This window comes from Oreochromis aureus, linkage group 7 (assembly GCF_013358895.1).
Source record: "Oreochromis aureus strain Israel breed Guangdong linkage group 7, ZZ_aureus, whole genome shotgun sequence".
Classification (NCBI taxonomy): Eukaryota; Metazoa; Chordata; class Actinopteri; order Cichliformes; family Cichlidae; genus Oreochromis; species Oreochromis aureus.
Genome location: NC_052948.1, coordinates 62,911,347 through 62,930,071, shown reverse-complemented (window position 1 = coordinate 62,930,071; position 18,725 = coordinate 62,911,347). Strand labels below are relative to the sequence as shown.

Here is an 18,725-nt window from a genome sequence, read left to right as displayed (position 1 = left end):
AATTCCCATCCGGGCTACATTAGTATCGGTTCATGGTATCGGTTGACTTTTACGAGTACGAGTACGCACACATTTTACAGTATCGGCACCGATACCCGATACCAGTATCGGGATCGGTGCATCCCTAATATATACATATATGTATATATACATATATGTATATTGTCACTATGCCTTCCCTGCGTTCCATGTGTGTCCTTTAGTTACTCTTGTCTCTGTGATCCATGTTCCCTTTCTGTTTCCCCATTTGCCTCTGTTCCCATGTCTGTTTCTTCCCTGGTCCCAGTGGGGGTGTCTCCAAATTCATAGGCTGCTTACTCCTGAGGACTGATTTAGTCAGGAACAAATAAAACACTGAAAAAAAGCCAAACAATAAAATTTTTAGGTTATCTAAGTGACTTATATATCATGTTTACCCTGAGTAGACCATGGGGGTTTGAAAACGATGTGCCGGGAGTTCACTGTTCTCGCCGGCTCTAGTGACCCGCGAGCTCCCGGTCAGCTATCGAGCTGGTGGGTAACAGATGTCTCAGAAAACGTCAGAGCACTTTTGCAAATATGTGATGTCTTGATAAACCGAGCAGACATTTGAAGTTTACAGAGCTACATTTCGCCTAAAAATATCTTAAAAGTTTATTTTGTGACCCAGAAAGAGGAATAAGAGCAATATTAAAACTAAGTAGCTCCCGCCATTGTTGGAAACTGGAATTGGCTTGGCCACGCTATGAATTCTGGGATATGGTGGGCCACGAAGGATACACCCGACCCATCCTTCGAATCTGGGGAAAAGGAGGACACATTTGTCGGCTGCATTTGGAGGAGTCTACGAATTTGGACAGCCTTCGTCGCGTCGCTGTGACGTAATCAGCCTACAAATGTGGCCTCAGGAGGATGCAGCCTATGAATTTGGACGCCCCCCAGTGTCTAACCCGCGTCTCAGTGCATCTCATGTTTCCTGTTTTATTTTTATAGTTCCTTGTACTGCGTTCAGGGTATTCAGTTTTGCTTATTCCCTGTCTCGTTATGCTTGATCTCTCCCAGTGATCAAATGTGATCTGTTCCCCGTGTGCTTCCACTTACCTCATTACCCCTCTGTGTATTTAAGCCCTTTGTCTTCCTCTGCTTGTTGTTGCTGTGTGAGTTTCTCTGTGTTTCTGGTTTCCCCTCGTTCCTAGTTCCCTAGTTTGTCGGTTCCTCGTCCAGGTTTTCCTTTCCATGGTTGTAATCTTTAAGTTTTGCGCAAAAAGCTGCTTCCTTCAGTTTACCCTTTTGTTTCGAGTCCTGCATTTCGGTCCTCATCCTGCCTGCCACAGCACTCAGCATTATGGTAACAAACTGGAAAAACTCAAATTGCTTTTATTGTTTTTTCCAGTAATATTCTGCAACATCAACCTTTAGTTAGCACAAAATTTTATATTAATTTACCTATAAAATATAGTAAATGACTTTAAAAAGGTGCCGTGAAGTGCAAATCCAAAGGTTTTCAGGGCTGGGCTAAGCCTCCATTGTTTTAAGATCCTAGCAACATCCCTGCTAAAGAGAAATCTTTTACTTCCAATCCTTTGAATGCAAAATGACTCCGGGTGGCAGCAAAGAGCTCATTCTCTTCTCTGCTAAGCTACAGTCTGAGAATATTTGAGGGGGATTTTTAGGAGGATGTCTCATCCTGACTTTTGAAAAACAGTGGAGTTATGATAGAGCACATGGGTCTGCACATGAGATTTGCTGACAAAATGACTTCTTTAAATGTTTTTTGTTGGCAACCAGGTTTACGGCGACTGCAGCACCGAAACAGGGGCTCCTAAATGTTTACCTGTTGGTGGAGAGGAAGCAGTAACACCACTAAAGAGCAATGAATACACTCTTTCAACTTTGGGTTAGTTAAAGCACATTAATCTATTTCTTAAGAGTCAAACTCGGGAGCCTTTTTTGAGTCTCTTTCAGGATTCAGAGTCTGACCACTGAAAACTAAGCCCCAAGTCCACTCATCAAGGCGTTGTGGAGTTGAAGGTCGGTGCCCAGTCGGGGTACGTATCCAGCGAGAACAAAGGAATTCCCCAAGTTGCTATGGCCAGCAGGACGGCGAGGACTCCAATCATGTTGACACCAAGCCCCGCCTTAACCTGCAGCAGACATGATCAGATTTTTCTTGTGAATTATGGCCAGCAAACATTTAGTGAGAGTTATTTCTAGTTGCTGCCTCTCTTTTCTTATGACAGAACTCACCATATCTAGGGTGGTAAAGTGTCCATAGCCATACACCACAGCACCTGGTGGGTTGGACACTGGCAGGAGGAAGGAGAAGGATGTGCACAGGGTGGCGGGGATCAGGATGTACAAAGGGTTGACATGTATGGCCTCAGCCTGAAGCGAGAACAATCTCTCATAAATATTTCACACATTAGTGAAATTAAATGACAATCATTAGTTTTTCTTTTATTCACATTCATTCAAAGGATTAAGAGGGGCCAATATGTATTTAGATTTGAATGTAACGTCTGTTTAAACGCATTCCTGTGATTATTATAACAAGTATACAAATGAGTGGTTTGAGTTGACCAGAGGAACGTGCTCAAGGCCAACATACAGAGGCACCATCTTCTTCTGGAGGTCAGCAATGAGGGTTGAATCTCTCAGCCAACCCAGAGATCTGTCCCTTAAAAAAGCTAAATGAGTAAGTTCTGCACACTTCCTGGAGAAACCCCTCCCTACTTATGGGGGGTCAGAAGGACTTGAGACAGAACTGTGAAAAGAGTTGTTAGCCTTGATGTGGTGGTCTCTTTTGTTGTAAGTTCCCTATGCTCTGTTTTAGGGCTGTTCGATATAACGATATATATCGGATGACGATATAAAAACGTCTATCGTTTCATTTCATGCTATCGTTTGTTTCGTGGTGTCGCAAAATAAACTGTTTACGGCAATATTTTTTCATTATTTTGATGGTCACTGTAGTGGCTATATTAATTTCATAAAGTTCTTTCTTTCTCTTATATTTAATATAACCACACTACAGACGGACAAGCGCTTGTTTTTATGCGTTGTCGTTAGCAACAACGATGGTAAAACCACCTCGTGTCCGCTTGTTTATTTTCCACATAAACCTTTCACAATAAAGCTCAAGATCCTGTTGAGACTTTTCAAAATAAACTGAATCACGTGAAAGATGCAGAGTATTTACGGATGAGAAGCAAAAAAGAGCCGTCAGGTGCTGAAAAATAAACCTTAGACTCAAACGTTAGAACAGGCTTTTCCCCGCAGCACGCTGTGTAATAAATACTCACAAAGAAAACGGCGGCCGTTACAACCTATGTCTAAAAATGTATCGTTTCATGCATCAGTTAAAACACTCGACTCCAGGTACGCGACGCCCAGCTGGAAACACTTCACGCAAGTCGAGCTGCCCGACATTCACAGAATTTACAGAAAATGTTACATTTTTGTGATTTATATCGTTATCGGGACGACAGATGTCTTAATATCGGGATATGAGATTTTGGTCATATCAGCCCTACTCTGTTTTATGTGGAAACAAAATCTTAAAGCTCATAAACAGTACAAACTGCAGCTAAAGCAAAACACTGAAACAGCAGAACGACTCAGATGTCACAGCGGTTTCTTTTTAAGGATCAAAAAAGCTGAATTTATCAGACTGAAAGCACTGATGAGGTCAGGACTGAGGAGACATGAGAGGAATCTTGAAGACAGGTCTCTGCATAGTCTTAGCACTCGAGTACGTAAATTAATGCTTGAACTGGAGGCCGACCTCACGCTAAGTTGATGCTAATGAAGAAGTTAAAGAATTTACAGGCATCAAATAACATTTAGGCTCAACAAATGAAAAAGCAGATTCTGAAGAAAATGAATCAAATGGAAGCTGTAACCACACAGTTTTACTTATTTTTCAGAGTTATTTTTCACTCATTTGGCTCTAGTGCTGGATTTGACGGTGAAACAGGGAACAACACGCAGGAAAGGCCCAGACCAACTGATTTCTAAAGAGCTCATTAATGCAACATGAGTATAAAATTGCTGCTTATCCCTTCCGTGTTGTATTTGTCGGGAGAAGCCAATCAGAAGAAAGTAGACTAAAAGGGAGTGGATTTAAACGGTTTGTTTCAACCAGACCATAAACGGAGGGACTACTCCACAGCCCAGTGTAAGATAAATAATGATTATTTTAAGTACTGCAGTAAAGTCCAAGAATAAAATACTGAGCTGAAAATGAGCTGAACAGGTTATCTAACAGTAATTCTCAGCATTTCGTCGGATCTGTACAGTATAACACACTGAACTAACCAGAGGAGAGAGAATGGGAGGAAGATGTGATGGTGGCAGCGTTGCTGGCCACTTCTGTCAGTGTGGTGGTAAGGAGGCAGGCCACTGTGACTGTGGCTAAGACCGGAGGTCACCCAGAGGTGTCATCAGCCTGGCCAGCCATAAAGAGAGACCTGACTCCTGCACACACAAACAAACACACATGTTAAGTGTACAGCAGATTTTATACAAGCTTTATGTACCATTATATCAACCACTGGTTTCTGAAGGGCCAGTTTGAAGATTTGAGATGACGTTTGTGGACATATGACCAGATGCAATGAAGACAGGCTGGTCTGACTGTGAAACCATTTGTTCATTAATTAATGATTTCAATGTAGACAAATTGTTAGTGGATAATGCACAATTAGCCATACCATGGCTAATTGTGCATTCTAAAATTCAAAAATTCACAAAAAAGACTTTTTTGTTCAGTTTCAGTCTAAATGAGTGACTGAGCCCATAAACTGAGCGGCAAAGTGCTTACAGAGGGCAATTCAAAGAGAAGGTTTTTCCACTGACTTCTGAAGGTCCTAAAGTCTTTTTACAACCACAATCGGTTGGCCTATATCTTTATCTATCTCTATATCTGTCGCTGTTTATCTCTAGAGATAGAGATAGACAGAGATATAATTGAAGTACACTCAAAACTATATTTGGTTTTGGTTTATTTGAGTGTACTTATGGTTTAACTCTAAGCTAAACAATCTTCTGATCCTTTTTTTATTTCCCGCTTTTCAATAAGTTTTACTATAATCTTCCTGATTGTGAGCACTGACTGAAAACAATGTTGACACAATCAGGGGAGTAGTCCAGTTAAGTTGATAGAAGGTAAAGTTGTTGTAATCCCCAATGATCTACACCAGAGAGCTGTTTTTTGTCTGGACCTGAGATTTTTTTGTGTTAACTGTGAAAACCAAATTTCTTCTTGGTCTGTAGGAGGAAACTGTTCTGAATGTATTGTGATTTGTATTTCAGCATACCTCTGCACCTTTAGCCAGGGCAAAGCCTCCACTAACCATCAGGGCAACTTGCCACGGCATGGAGGCCTGAAACTCTTCCCAGGAAATCATGGACTCTGAATTGAGAGAGAAAAACATTTACTGGGACTGATGGGACAGATGCTGAAAAACAGACATTCAGAACCTCTCTGAAGTTTAAATGAGTGTTAATAATTTACTGATTTCAGGCATTCACTAAATTCATTTCTGTGCAGCTTAAAGTTTGTTTGTTTTTTATGTAAAAGCTTGATATGCACAGGAAGAAATAACCAAAGCAGTCAGATTAATGTAGTATAGGAAAACTGCATTAAGAAGAATTAAGAAAAACAAAACCTGGTGCCCTTTGAGTACTTGTGTTAGCCTTCAACATCCGACTAACCAACACGCCACATTCCACACATTTACCGTATTTTCTGGAGGGTCCGTGAGAAGGTACGATGAAGAGGAGGATGCCCAGCACCAGAGCCACAGTGGCATCTGTGATGTAGTTTGATTTACTGAAAAACAAACAAAGTGGTCAGGTGGGTCATGGTTCATTGCTGCTGCGATGAATCATAAATATCTGTGTTTCCCGAAGAATCTGGTCTGGTCTTTTTCATTCTATCAAGAAATTACATGGAAAGACCAAAACCAACAATAAGGTGGCTCCCTGAGTCTATTGGTTCCTACTGAAACTGACTCCCAGATAAACTTCTCTTTATTAAAAAAGTTCTTTCCTACAACAGCTGGTAACTCTGGCTCTTTGCATGCATTAAAACAAGAGGAAATGATGCATATTTTTAGCAGTGTAAGAATTATCATGTTGCTTTTGGAAGAGGTGGAATTTGTCCTCTGGAAATTAAAATTAAAAATGATACTACATTTAAGAGTCTGTTTGCTTCAAGGTTGTCTCCACATGCCTCTCTGGATGCTTCCAGCACTACTGCTTATTTATTTCCCTAGAAACCTGTTCTGGCTGTTGAACAGACAGAAAGCAGTTTTAACAGAGAGCCTGCAGCACATTCAGATACAGGAATGTGCATCTGAACCACGATTTTTTTCCTTGACATTCATGGGGTTGTGCACCAATTTTCAAGCATCAGGAGGGGAGCTCTACTTCTCCAGAAACACCTGAAGAGAGCATTCAGCCGAAGGCTTCCATATCTCCGTTTCAAGTTCAAGTCTGAGTTCACAGAGATCCAGAACAAATAGCAGGATTGTGACCTCTACAGAATGATCTATAGCAGGAATGCTGCCAAAGGACACTGGACAAAATTAAACTTCTGTTCTTTTTTGTTGTTTTTTCAATGGAAAAAATAGAGGGCTTTAACATCATACCTTGCTATTGGGAATAAGTTTGAATAACTTCCAAGAAAACAAAAGAAGGTTGTGACTCACTGAGGGAAGAGGGAAGCCCAGCCGGGTATAAAACCTGGAGATCTGGTCAACCACAACAAAACCATCACCACAAAAACCACCCCAGTGAAGATCTCCTGAGAACTGGGGAGAGGGAATGAATGAATGGGTGAATGCATAAATTATCATAGGAATGTTTTTCTGTCAATAACTGATCCACAAGTAAATCAATGATCAATCAATCAATCAATCAATGATGCCTTGTCATGCTGAAAGTGCACCACAAAACAAGTAAATAAATAAATATATTTATTCTGAATTAATTCAAAAAAGAAAAGAAAAACACTGAAAACTTTGCTGTGAAGGTTTTTCAGCAGAAGAACGCTTCAGGCAACCTTCTGGAGACCCTTAGTCATTCTGGACTAGGCAGGTTCTCCCAATAACAGTCCAAATAAGGGGTTAAAAAATGGGGTAAACATTTATATTCTGATGAGTTTTACCATGTGTATTAACAGAGGTGTTTTAGATAATACATATATAGTTTAATTTTTATGTTTCTTTTTAATTGAAAATACTGATGAATGACCATTTAACTGCCTCTTTCTAATATTTGAAGTCAGTGAATAGATGAATAGATAAATGAGCATATTTATGCCTGACAGCAGTAATGATCACACATGAATGAATAAATGATCAAACTGATTACTTTGATGAATAAATGAGTGTGTAAATCAGGGGTCCCCAATCCCAGTCCACGAGGGCAGGTTTTAGATGTGTCCTTGATCCATCACAGCTGATTCAAATTGATAAATTATCGTAGTTTTCGGGTCATAAGCCGCTACTTTTTTCCCACACTGTGAACACTGCGGCTTATACTGACGTGCAGCTAATGCATTTTTTTTTTCATGCGGCCAAAAACATTTTGCCTGGTAACAGTGGACCAATCAAAATGAGAAGTAGTGTATATACGGTATATATTTGTATCGGTTGTTAAGAGACGTTGTAATGTTGTTTGTGCACTGTTCCGTAAAAAAACCATAAGCAACGTAATTTGTGTGTTACCGATACGTACGTATACTTAAAGGTAGCCGTGTTACAGACGCTGTTCGAGGAAAAAAAGCATTTGCAGTATGTATTTTTGTATGTTACCATAACGTTTATGTTACCATGTTTATGTTACCTTACGGATTAAATTAAATGTTAAAAATCCTCACGTGTAATATTTCTGCGTAAATATCTCATATTACAAGTGAAACGCATACGGCTTAAAATCCAGTGCAGCCTGTACAAGTACAGAATTGATTGTCTTTCTACAATTAGAGCATGCGGCTTTTAATCAGGTGTGCTCTGTAGTCTGGGATTTACGGTACCTTCTCAACATGTCCTGAAGTTCTCCAGAGGCCTGGTAATGAACTAATCATGTGATTCAGGTGTGTTGACCCAGGGTGAGATCTAAAACCTGTAGGGACACTGGACCTCACGGACTGGGATTGGGGACCCCTGGTGTAAATGAACGAATGAGAGCTCACCTAATGGCTCCCAGCTTCTTGTACTCGTCTTCGAGCACCTTTTTCACGGCCTTCTCTCTCTCAGACTGCTCTCCCCGACACTGCCACAGGAACTTGAAGCTGCGTGTGACAGTGTGTGTATGTGTGTGTGTGTGTGTGTGTGTGTGTGAGAGAGAGAGAGAGAGAGAGAATGCCCACACTGAATTTAATGACTCACTGTGTTTGGTTAAAAGTACAGACAGATAATGAAGAAATAATTATATATTTACATAGTTGTGAAAATATATAAATTACAACCAAGTTGTTCAAATATTCAGTGGGCCTGAATTTTACTTTCACGAGCTGGGACCACATCCAGCACATCCTGGGACCGTGAACTGATGCTGTGGTTTGGAGAAGGCCTTGGAGGGGACTAACAGCGGCTCCTGGGCCAGGCAGATCACCAAAGATGGCTTCCCTTAGCAGAAGTGAAGATTGGGCATTGCGAAGGTCTTGGAGATTGTTGAGAATGTATAACTAGTAGGCTTGTGACTACCATTGGCCCATGAGCTTGATTAAGTGGTCGGGAATTCCTTTGCGGGAGGCAGAATTTTTTGAAGTAAAATATTGAAAAGGGGGCTGCCCAATTGGTTGGTTTTGCTTCGTTTGAGGAAGAAGACGAGGCAGTCTTCAGAGACTGGGTGGAGGTCGCTTAAACCGGGATGAAGATCTGGATGGAATTTTGTCGATGAGGAGGTCAATTCTGAACGTAGGAACCCAAAGAAGGCAAGCAGGAACATAGCGTCGAGTGTGCGTGCCAGGAAGTAGTCACTGTACTTCAGCCAGAGCGTGGAAATGCAGCAATAAAAACGGCATGGGGTTGCAGTGGGAGCCTGATGTTGGAGACCTTTGATGAGGCACGTCTTTATCGTGGGAATTTTAATGCCCAGGAATTGGAATGCAAAAGATACATAACTGATTTCTTGTCTTCAGGAGGGGAAAGCGGTGCAGAAGACATCTCTGTATAGTGAAACTCAAGCAGAGTTTCACTATACGGGTCTGAACCTGAGTGGTATTTCGTTGTTCGACTTCTGTGCGAGTGTCCATGAGTGCACGTGGCACCAGGGCGCTCTACGCTGCAGATCGATGATCAATTTTGTAATCGTATCACCTGCGGCCATACATTCTGGACACTCGGGTAAAAAGAGAGGCTGAGCTGTCAACTGATCACCACCTGGTGGTGAGTTGGATCAGGTGGCGGGGGAGGATGCTGGACAGACCTGGTGCATCCAAATGTATAGTGAATTTGCGCTGGGAATGCCTGGCAGAGGCCAGATGTCCACGAGATCTTCAACGCACACTCTGGCAGAGCTTCAACAGCATTCCTGAGGGAGACTGGGGACATTGAGTCCGAATGGACCATGTTCAGCACCTCCACTGCTTAAGCCGCTGCACTGAGCTGTGTCTGCAAGGTGGTTGGTGCCTGTCGTGGTTGTAACCTCAAAACCAAATGTGGACACAAGACGTGAAGGGAGCCATGAGACTGAAGAAGGAGGCCAATCGGGCTTGGTTAGCCTGTGGGACTTCGGAGGCAGTTGATAGGTTTCAACAGACCAAGCGCAACACGGCTCTGGCAGTGGCTGAAGCAAAAACACGGGTGTGAGTTTGGAGAGGCCATGGAAAAAGACTTTCTCAAGTCTGTCTCAGAGAGATTCTGGCAAACCGTAAGGTGAGGATGGCTGTATGTACCAAACACATTGAACTGTTAGCGCTCGGTCTTCGACCGTATTATTTACCGCTAGAGTTTTCCCTCGCCATAATCGTCATTGTTTACATATGACGTCATCAGCTCTGCCTCTGCGTTTGTGGCTATAACGGGCGATTTTAACCACACGAACCTCTCCACTGTTCTACCTACATTCAAGCAGTATGTGGACTGCAAAACAAGAGACAATAAAACACTGGACCTGTTTTATGCCAATGCTACCGAGGCATACACCTCCAGCCCTCTCCTTCCTCTGGGCAGGGCTGATCACAACCTGGTCTACCTCCAGCCCCTTTACAGACCTGCCGTTCAGAGACAACCTGCAGCCATAAAAACAGTTACAACATGGACAAGGGAGTCGGAAGAGACTCTGCAGGGATGCTTTGAGTCAACGGACTGGGATGTTCTTTGTGATTCTCATCAGGACAATATTGACAATCTGACAGGCTGTGTTACAGACAGTGTTGGGGAGTAACGGAATACATGTACCGCCGTTACGTATTTAAAATACAAAATATGAGTAACTGTATTCCGTTACAGTTACCGTTTAAAAGGGTGGTATTTAGAATACAGTTACTTTGTTGAAATCAATGGATTACACGGCGGTACTTCCCTGTTTCATATTGTCGCGGGTCAGGACTGTTTGGGTTTGTTTGACAGCTACATTCTGTTGTTCCAGGCGGCAGCGTTACGGTTGCCATGGTTACAGGGTGACGCGCTCTCTCTCTGCGTGTTTCCTGGGTGAGAGAGCGCTTTTTTGTTGTTGTTGTTGTGCTAAGCTAAAAGGCAGAATGCTACAGGCATGGCCCTAAAGAATGTAGCATCATGGGCAGTGTAGTCCGTGCTGCAGGGAGAATGGACTACCATACCCGTTATGTGTCTGTGAGCGAGGGAGGGAGAGAAAGGAAAAGTCCGAGCTGTCACGGAGCAAAAACGGGAGCTGGAAGCATGTAAATATAATAATAACCACTGCAGCCAAGAAGAGTGCCTGACGAGCCCATTTGTAAGTAAGCTATTAAGACTCAACTGTACACTGTGTTCGTGTTTTCCTCCGGAAAAAATAAGTTCCGTTGGAGCAGTCTTTCAACGCCTCTCTCTGTCTCCCGCAAGCAAAGTTGACCCAGACAACAAAGTAAAGCTAGTTTTCGGCTACCAGCCCGACACGGAACCCACCGTGTTAGCCAGAGGTCCCTTTACTACGGTTCGGAGCCGCGGACCTTCAGTAACAGTAATAAATCACAGCAATAGTACATTCACATAGTTGTAAACAGCATGATAATATATTAAGTAATCCAAAGTATTCAGAATACGTTACTCTCATTGAGTAACGTAACGGAATACGTTACAGAATACATTTTGGGGCATGTATTCGGTATTCTGTAGTGGAATACATTTTAAAAGTAACCTTCCCAACACTGGTTACAGACTATATCAACTTCTGTGTGGACACTGTGGTTCCCCAAAAAAACCATTCTGTGCTTCCCCAACAATAAGCCCTGGGTTACCAAAGACATCAAAGCAACTCTGAACAAGAAAAAAAGAGCTTTCAGAAACGGTGACAGAGATCAGCTGAAACTGGTGCAGAAGGAGCTGAAAGCCAAGATTGCAGAGGGTAAAGAGTCCTACAGACAGAGGCTGGAAAACAAACTGCAGGAAAACAACACCGGGGATGTGTGGAATGCAATACGGGCCATTACTGGCCTGAGACAAAAGAGAGATGTTGGGATGGATGGGGACGTCAGAAGTGCTAACAACCTAAATCTGCACTTCAATAGGTTTGACTGCCTGGGGTTTCCTGTCTCCACACTCAGCTCTTCCCATCTTCTCCATTCTCCTCCCCCCTCTCCTGCCCCCTCAGACTGTCTCACCCTGTCCCTCTCAGCAGATGACATCAAAAGAGAATTGGGCAGACTCCACTCCGGCAAAGCTGCTGGTCCTGATGGTGTCAGTCCCAGGGCCCTCAGGTGCTGTGCTTCCCAGCTGTCTGGAGTTCTACAACGGATCTTCAACATGAGTCTGGAACTGCAGAGAGTCCCATCACTCTGGAAGACATCCTGCCTGGTTCCTGTCCCTAAAAAGATCAACCCGTTGACCCTCGGTGACTACAGGCCAGTGGCTCTGACCTCACATGTCATGAAGACGCTAGAGAGACTCATCCTGAAACATCTGCGTCTGCTCGTGGAGCCCTGGCTGGACCCCCTGCAGTTTGCTTATCAACCTCGTATCGGCATGGAGGATGCCATCATCTACCTGCTGGACCAGGTTTATTCTCACCTGGACATTGTTGGGAGCACTGTGAGGGTCATGTTCTTTGACTTCTCTAGTGCTTTTAACACGATCAGACCATCACTGCTGGGGAATAAGCTCACGGAAATGCAGGTGGACGCCCCACTGGCAGGTTGGAACAAGTCGACCACAGCATGTCCGACTGAAGAGCTGCCGCTCAGATAACATCCTGAGCAGCACAGGGGCACCGCAGGGGACGGTCCTATCACCCTTCCTCTTCACCCTCTACACATCTGACTTCAGGTACAAGTCTCAGTCATGTCATCTGCAGAAATTCTCTGATGACTCTGCCATTGTGGGCTGTATCAGGGATGGACAGGAGGAAGAGCACAGGAGTGTGGTGGACAGCTTTGTTGAGTGGTGTGAACTAAACCACCTACAACTTAACATCACAAAGACAAAAGAACTGATTATGGACTTTAGGAAGCAGGCTCCTCCTCCTAACCCTGTCACCATCAGAGGGGCTGATGTGGAGGTCGTTGAGGACTACTGGTACCTGGGGGTACACTTGGACTGTAAACTGGACTGGACCAAGAACACCAATGCTGTCTTCAAAAAAGGGCAGAGTCGGCTTTTCCTACTGAGGCAACTCAGGTCCTTCAATGTTGGTAGGAAAATGCTGACCATGTTCTATCACTCGGTGGTGGAGAGTGTTGTGTTTTTTGCAGCTGTGTGCTGGGGAAGTGGGGTGAAGACAGCTGATGCCAACAGGCTGAACAAACTGATTAAAAAGGCTGGTTCTGTCCTGGGTGTCAGACTGGAGAACCTTGAGGAGTTGTCTGAGAGGAGAATGCTAAAAAAGCTTCTTTCTATCATGGACAACCCCTCCCACCCCATGCACGCCTCCATGATGGGCCACTGGAACAAACGCAGAAAAAGACTCATTGCCCCAAAATGCAGAACTGACTGCCACAGAAAATCCTTTGTACCGGTGGCATTTCCCTCGGGATAAATAAAGTTATTCTTATCTTATCTTAAAAGCGAATGTCTCGATTTACTGGTCTCACCTATGGTCACGAGCTGTGGGTAGTGATCATCGCGGATAAAAGCGTAGGAAATGGCCTTCCTCCAAAAGGTGGCTGGCCTCTCCCTTACAGATAGGGTGAGAAGTCCAGCCAGCCGGGAGGGGTTTAGAGTAGAACCGCTGCTCCTCCACATCAAAAGGAGCCAGTTGAGGTGGTTCGGACATCTGATAAGGATGCCTCCTGGGCGCCTCCTGGGTGAGGTGTTCTGGGCATGTCCGACCAGGACGAGGCCCCGGGGGAGCCAGAGGACATGCTGGAGAGATTATATGTCTCGGCTGGCCTGGGAACGCCTTGGTGTTCCACGGACAAGCTGGGGTAGTGGCCAGGCAGAGGGAATTCTGAGCTTCTCTGCTTAGGCTGCTGCCCCTGTGACCCGGCCCCGGATAAGCGGAAGGAGATGGATGGATTGATGGTTTCAAGTGTTTTTATGGGGGTTGTTTTTGGCTCTCTTTAAAGGGTACTACAGTATACGCGTTGTATTTTAAAAGTTCAGTTAACAGTTTAGCTGATCTTCTAGCTGTTTCGACAGCTACCTGTAGGTGTGTGGTGGACTGGCCAACAGTAAACCTGTAGAATAAAAAACTTAAATACAGCACATTTAAGCTGCTTTAAATAGGCCCACAAAGTATAATAAAAACTGTCAAACAGCATTTATGTTCTTTAGTTCCTTTTAGAGTTCGAGAGCAACCCAGCCGTGTTGAGTAACACTGTTTTATGTAGTCTCTGTTGATGGCATTTTTAACAAAGCACAAAAGCATAAATATGAAAACAAATGGTTCATCATCATCAAAACTCTAATAAATCTTCACAACAATAAAGACATAAATGTGATGTGATGATACTTGCGCTAATTATTATTAGAAATCAGAATAGAATGATGAAACTGATAAAATAGAAGTGTGCACAAAGAGTAATCAGAATAGAACAGCACTGATAGCAGGTGATTGGCTCTGCAGATGGTATGCTGACACTCACTCTGAGCCAATGAAGATCCAGTACAGCCACAACCATGTCAGCAGCAGCATGATAACACTGATGGGCAGGCACAACAGGAGCCAGTTCGCAAAGTTGATGCTGTTGCAGTCTGGGTAAACCCTGAATGTAAAGACAGTGTTTGGAGAGCATTTAAAAACATTGTTTTTAAAGGAGCCTTTGAATCATTTAGTTCATTCTAGCTGTGCAGCAGACCGAATTAACCAAACATGAACAGCAAGCCTTCATTTGTACCTGTTCATGTTTCTAAAGTAGAATCACTTTAAAGTCTCTTTGTGCTGGTTTTTATCAAAGACTAAAAGAAAGATCATATTTGTGTTCATTAGATAGGGGTTTGTGTGTGTGTCGGGCTGTAATTTGAGGTTTCTGATGTTAAACAACATCCGGCAGACAATATGTTTCAGGTCATTTTACAGAGAAACTTGAAAGTAATGAGTAGAGAAAACAAGTTATTTTTTCTGTGGAGTAATTAAGTAACATACTGGATTAATTTTAGCTGTGTTCTGTGTATTAACAGTAAAACATTACTTTTTTTGAATAACAATCCTGAGTAAAACTTCATTACAACACAGAGGGGATATACCTCCAGCATGAGCAAACATTTGACCACACAGCGTGCAATTCATTTGCATGAATGTAATGTCTTTGATGTCCTGCCTTGTGATGGTGACTCTCAAAGTGCAGCCAATGAGAATCGATAAATTTTTATGAGTTCCTATCCCTACTTGTGAGACACTCACCGGTTGAGGTGCTCAGCGAATATGAGGTTAGGAGAGGTTCCGGGCAGCGTGGTGATGCCGCCAATGTTGGAGGAGTAGGCGATGCCGATGCACATGGCTTTGCATAGCATCCGGCCCTGTCGACATCCTGTGTCCCTGTGGGAGGCCGTGGGTACGTTCTCTGCAGCCTGTAAGGCAAAATGGAGAGAGAAGCAGATTTAGTGGGAGTAGCAGAACATGTATGAGCACTGGAAAAATATCAAAAGAATAATTTTATTCTGTGTTTGTTTGGTGCTTTTTTGCACCTCGTCTGCTGCAGGCTGTGACTCTGCTGGTATTTGAACAGAAGTGAAGGTTTCTGTGGGGACATCTGGCTGTGTGCTGTCACTGAGAGAGGAATAAGGGATTCAATTGCTCTTCAAGCACGTCAGAAACAAAAACTTAGAACACCCTGAGGTACAGAGAGGGCAGCAGTGAATCCCCAAGCTTCACATACCTCAGACTTTGTTTATTTTTTGCAGTACAGTTGTTGATTTCTGGAAAAATGACAGATTATAGTCAGGGTCACGAGTTCTATCCTACTTTTTTCAATATGTATTTTGTTTTTAGTACTTTAGTATTTTTATTCTATTTTTTACATTCAGCACTTTGGTCAGTGCTCAGTGGTTTTAAAAGTGGCTATAAGCTGAAAAACACACAGCTATCTCACACTTTTAATTATATTGTGTGCTTCAATAAAGCAAAGTAAACTCTCTGTGCAGGTACCGTCCAGCTCCAGGGTAGGGTTGTCTTCACCAGAGTATCCCTCTTCATGCGCCTTTAGAATCTGTTTGAGAACAGCATCTACGATGGGCATCACCATGGTAACCGCAGATACGTTTTGGACCCACATTGAGAGGAAAGCACAGCCGGACATGAATCCAAGCATCAACCTGAAGGAGACAGCAGTGGAGCCTTCACACTAAAATCTCAAAGAAATATAAAATTTGAATCCAACAGCAGAGAAAGAAGATGCTCACCAAGCAGGGTTGACCCCCACCAAGGTGACGAGCCTCAGGGCGACTCTGCGGTGGAGGCCCCACTTCTCGATGGACGTGGCGAGGCAGACAACACCCACAAGCAGGAAGTGGAAGTTATTAAAATACTCCTTTGCCACCTAGAGGAGAAAAGGGATTTTAGAACAGACAGCTGCTATAGAGTAATTGAGGAAGAAGTGTAAAAATTGAAGAGCATTTTCTATTTTGAATTTGTGGCCAATGAATATGTTATACAGGGAGTTAACAAGTAACAGATAAACCAATTAAAAATACAGCTTTAAAAAACACACACATTCACTGGAAAATATTAAATAATTGGATGAGCACAAAGAATTGTTCTGAGCTTTAAATCATGCAGAGCAATAAATGCGGAAAACAGGGCTCTTTTTTATTTGTCAAAACAAACATGTTTAAGTAAGTGTTTCTTTTTCCACACGTAGGCACACGAGCAACACATGTGCTGCTGTGCATTCATAAAGAATAACAACCCCCAAGACGAAGAACACTTTGACCTCTGTAACTCTGATTGACTCACGCTGGAGGACGACATGATGCCACACAGGGGGAAGAGGATGGCGGGGAGCATGGCGGTCATGGACAGTGGAATCACCTCTGTTATCCAGTATATCGCCATCAGCAACAACACAAAGCCACATTGCGCCTCCTACAGGGAAAACACGATTACACACACACAGACAGACACATCGATGACTGTAAATATTGATAAATAAAGTTCATTTTTATATAAACATAATGCAAAAATTAAAGGCAGCAGCTCGTCCACTAAGCCAGAGTCTCTCTCATCACTCAGCTGCTACCTTCAAACACCTTTAGGTAGTTATTTGGGCTGAAGCGTTTTTTAATTTTACCTTCATTCCAGCAGTTATGGTTCTATTTTCTTTGCTTTTGCATTTGAAAATTCAACTGCAAAAACAAAGAAAATTCATGTGAACTGAACTTAACCAGAAACAACCAGATTTGCTTTTTCAGTTTTTTTTGTTTGTTTGTTTGTTTGTTTTGAATATCTGGAGCATCCGGTTGTGCATGAACATTTCCACCACCAGGCTTCACAGTTAGTGAAGGGTTCTGTCACATGCTGGGTCTCTGGCCAGTGTTTTGGGTATCGCACTGTCAAGTTCTGCTTATTAATAAATGTTTTCTGTTATGATTAGTAGTTTGTCTATTGATTTTCTCAGTCTTGATTTCTTGCAGTTACTTTGGTAGTTGATAGTTCCCTTCACTTCACACTCTTTTCCTTTGGTGTCCTTTCCTTACGGGGAGTTTACTTTTGTGTTGGAGTTTCCTTGTATGGTGATTAGATTTCGTTTGTGTCTTGTATTTAACGTTACTGTGATTGTGTCGATCTCATGCACCCATGTCTCTTTTCCTCACTAATATGTCGGCCTGAATCCTCCTCATTTTTTAAAAATAGTGGTCTCCCCCTTGTGCTTTGTCTCATCTTGTGTCTTCCCTCATGTGCTCCGTGTCAATTTATGGTGTGGATTTGATTTGCTGCTTTATTTCATGGACTTTATGCTTTTTGAACTCTCACATCACCCTCAATAAAGCTCCTTGGTCCTTAACCACAATTCTAGGTTCTCTTCAAACAATCTTCTTCTGATCTGTACTAAAAATATCAAATCTTACTATAGCCTGAAAAACAAAATCCCAATGGCAAGCTGTAGTTTTAAACTTTTTTTTTTTTTTTTTGCACTGCAAAGGCTTTCCCTTGACCTATTTCCTATGTCAATCAAACTTTCTGTAATCTCATCTTGGGCTTAATTTGGAATCCTGAGTAATTTGTTAACTTAAATTGTAAAAACTGACCATGAGGCATCATTTTATGTGTTTTCATTTTATGAGTATATAAACTTTTATATACAGACAGTTTTAGAAAAGGATCAAGGGTCAACTAGCACTAAGCACAAAGGTCTGTTAGCGGTATTTATAGTGAGGGGAAACAGTCTAAAAGGGCTCAGAGTGCTCAGAGTAGAAAAAAGTATATTAGTACAAATTAATACCTGGCTGATAGGAAAGCAAATAAAGAGCCAATGTAAACGTAACAAAGCACAGAGACTGTTCAAATCATCACACAAACTCTACAATAACTATTAACTACTGAGATCATATCATAAAGTTTATGTGCCATACAATTAAAACTAGCAGTGGCAACATTTTTCACAATATGCAAATAATGATAGGAGCCATTTAAAAACACTGATTAGTGCAACTTCACTGAAATGAAATTGTAATGGAGGGGATACAGTTCCCGTTATATTTGTGCACGCACCTTTGTTCCGATGACCAGAGGAAGAGGGAGCAGCAGCAGTGGCGTGAAGATGATCAGGAGAAGGCTGTGATAGTTCCACAGTGCTTCGCTCAGCTTCGTCAGCATCCTCCTGTCTCCCATCGTTTTCGTCTCTCCTGCTGGTTCCTGCTGTGACCCCGCAGTTATTCGGCTGTGATACGTTAGCGAGGGTAATGATTGACCGAGACTGAGAGGCTGGAAACCAGACTCGGGAAGTCCTCAAACTATTGGAGGCTTCATTTTATATTTCCATATCAGTTTTCTTGAGCAAAAGCTCATTAGTAACCGCTGGTTATCTCTCCACTAAGACAAAGGTCAGATGTTAATGTGACAAGGCTTTTCATTTATTTCAAGCGTGGTGCTGGAAAGGGACAATGTTAGTAGTTTCTCTGGAATTACAAATGTGTTTAACACTGAAATCATTTTTCACATTTAAAGGAAGTATACTGATGAAT

General features: G+C 42.7%; 1 pseudogene; it reads right to left on the bottom strand.

The window, feature by feature from the left end:
- Positions 1-792: 792 nt before the first annotated feature.
- Positions 793-18,373, bottom strand: LOC116329015 (annotated as a pseudogene).
- Positions 18,374-18,725: the final 352 nt, after the last annotated feature.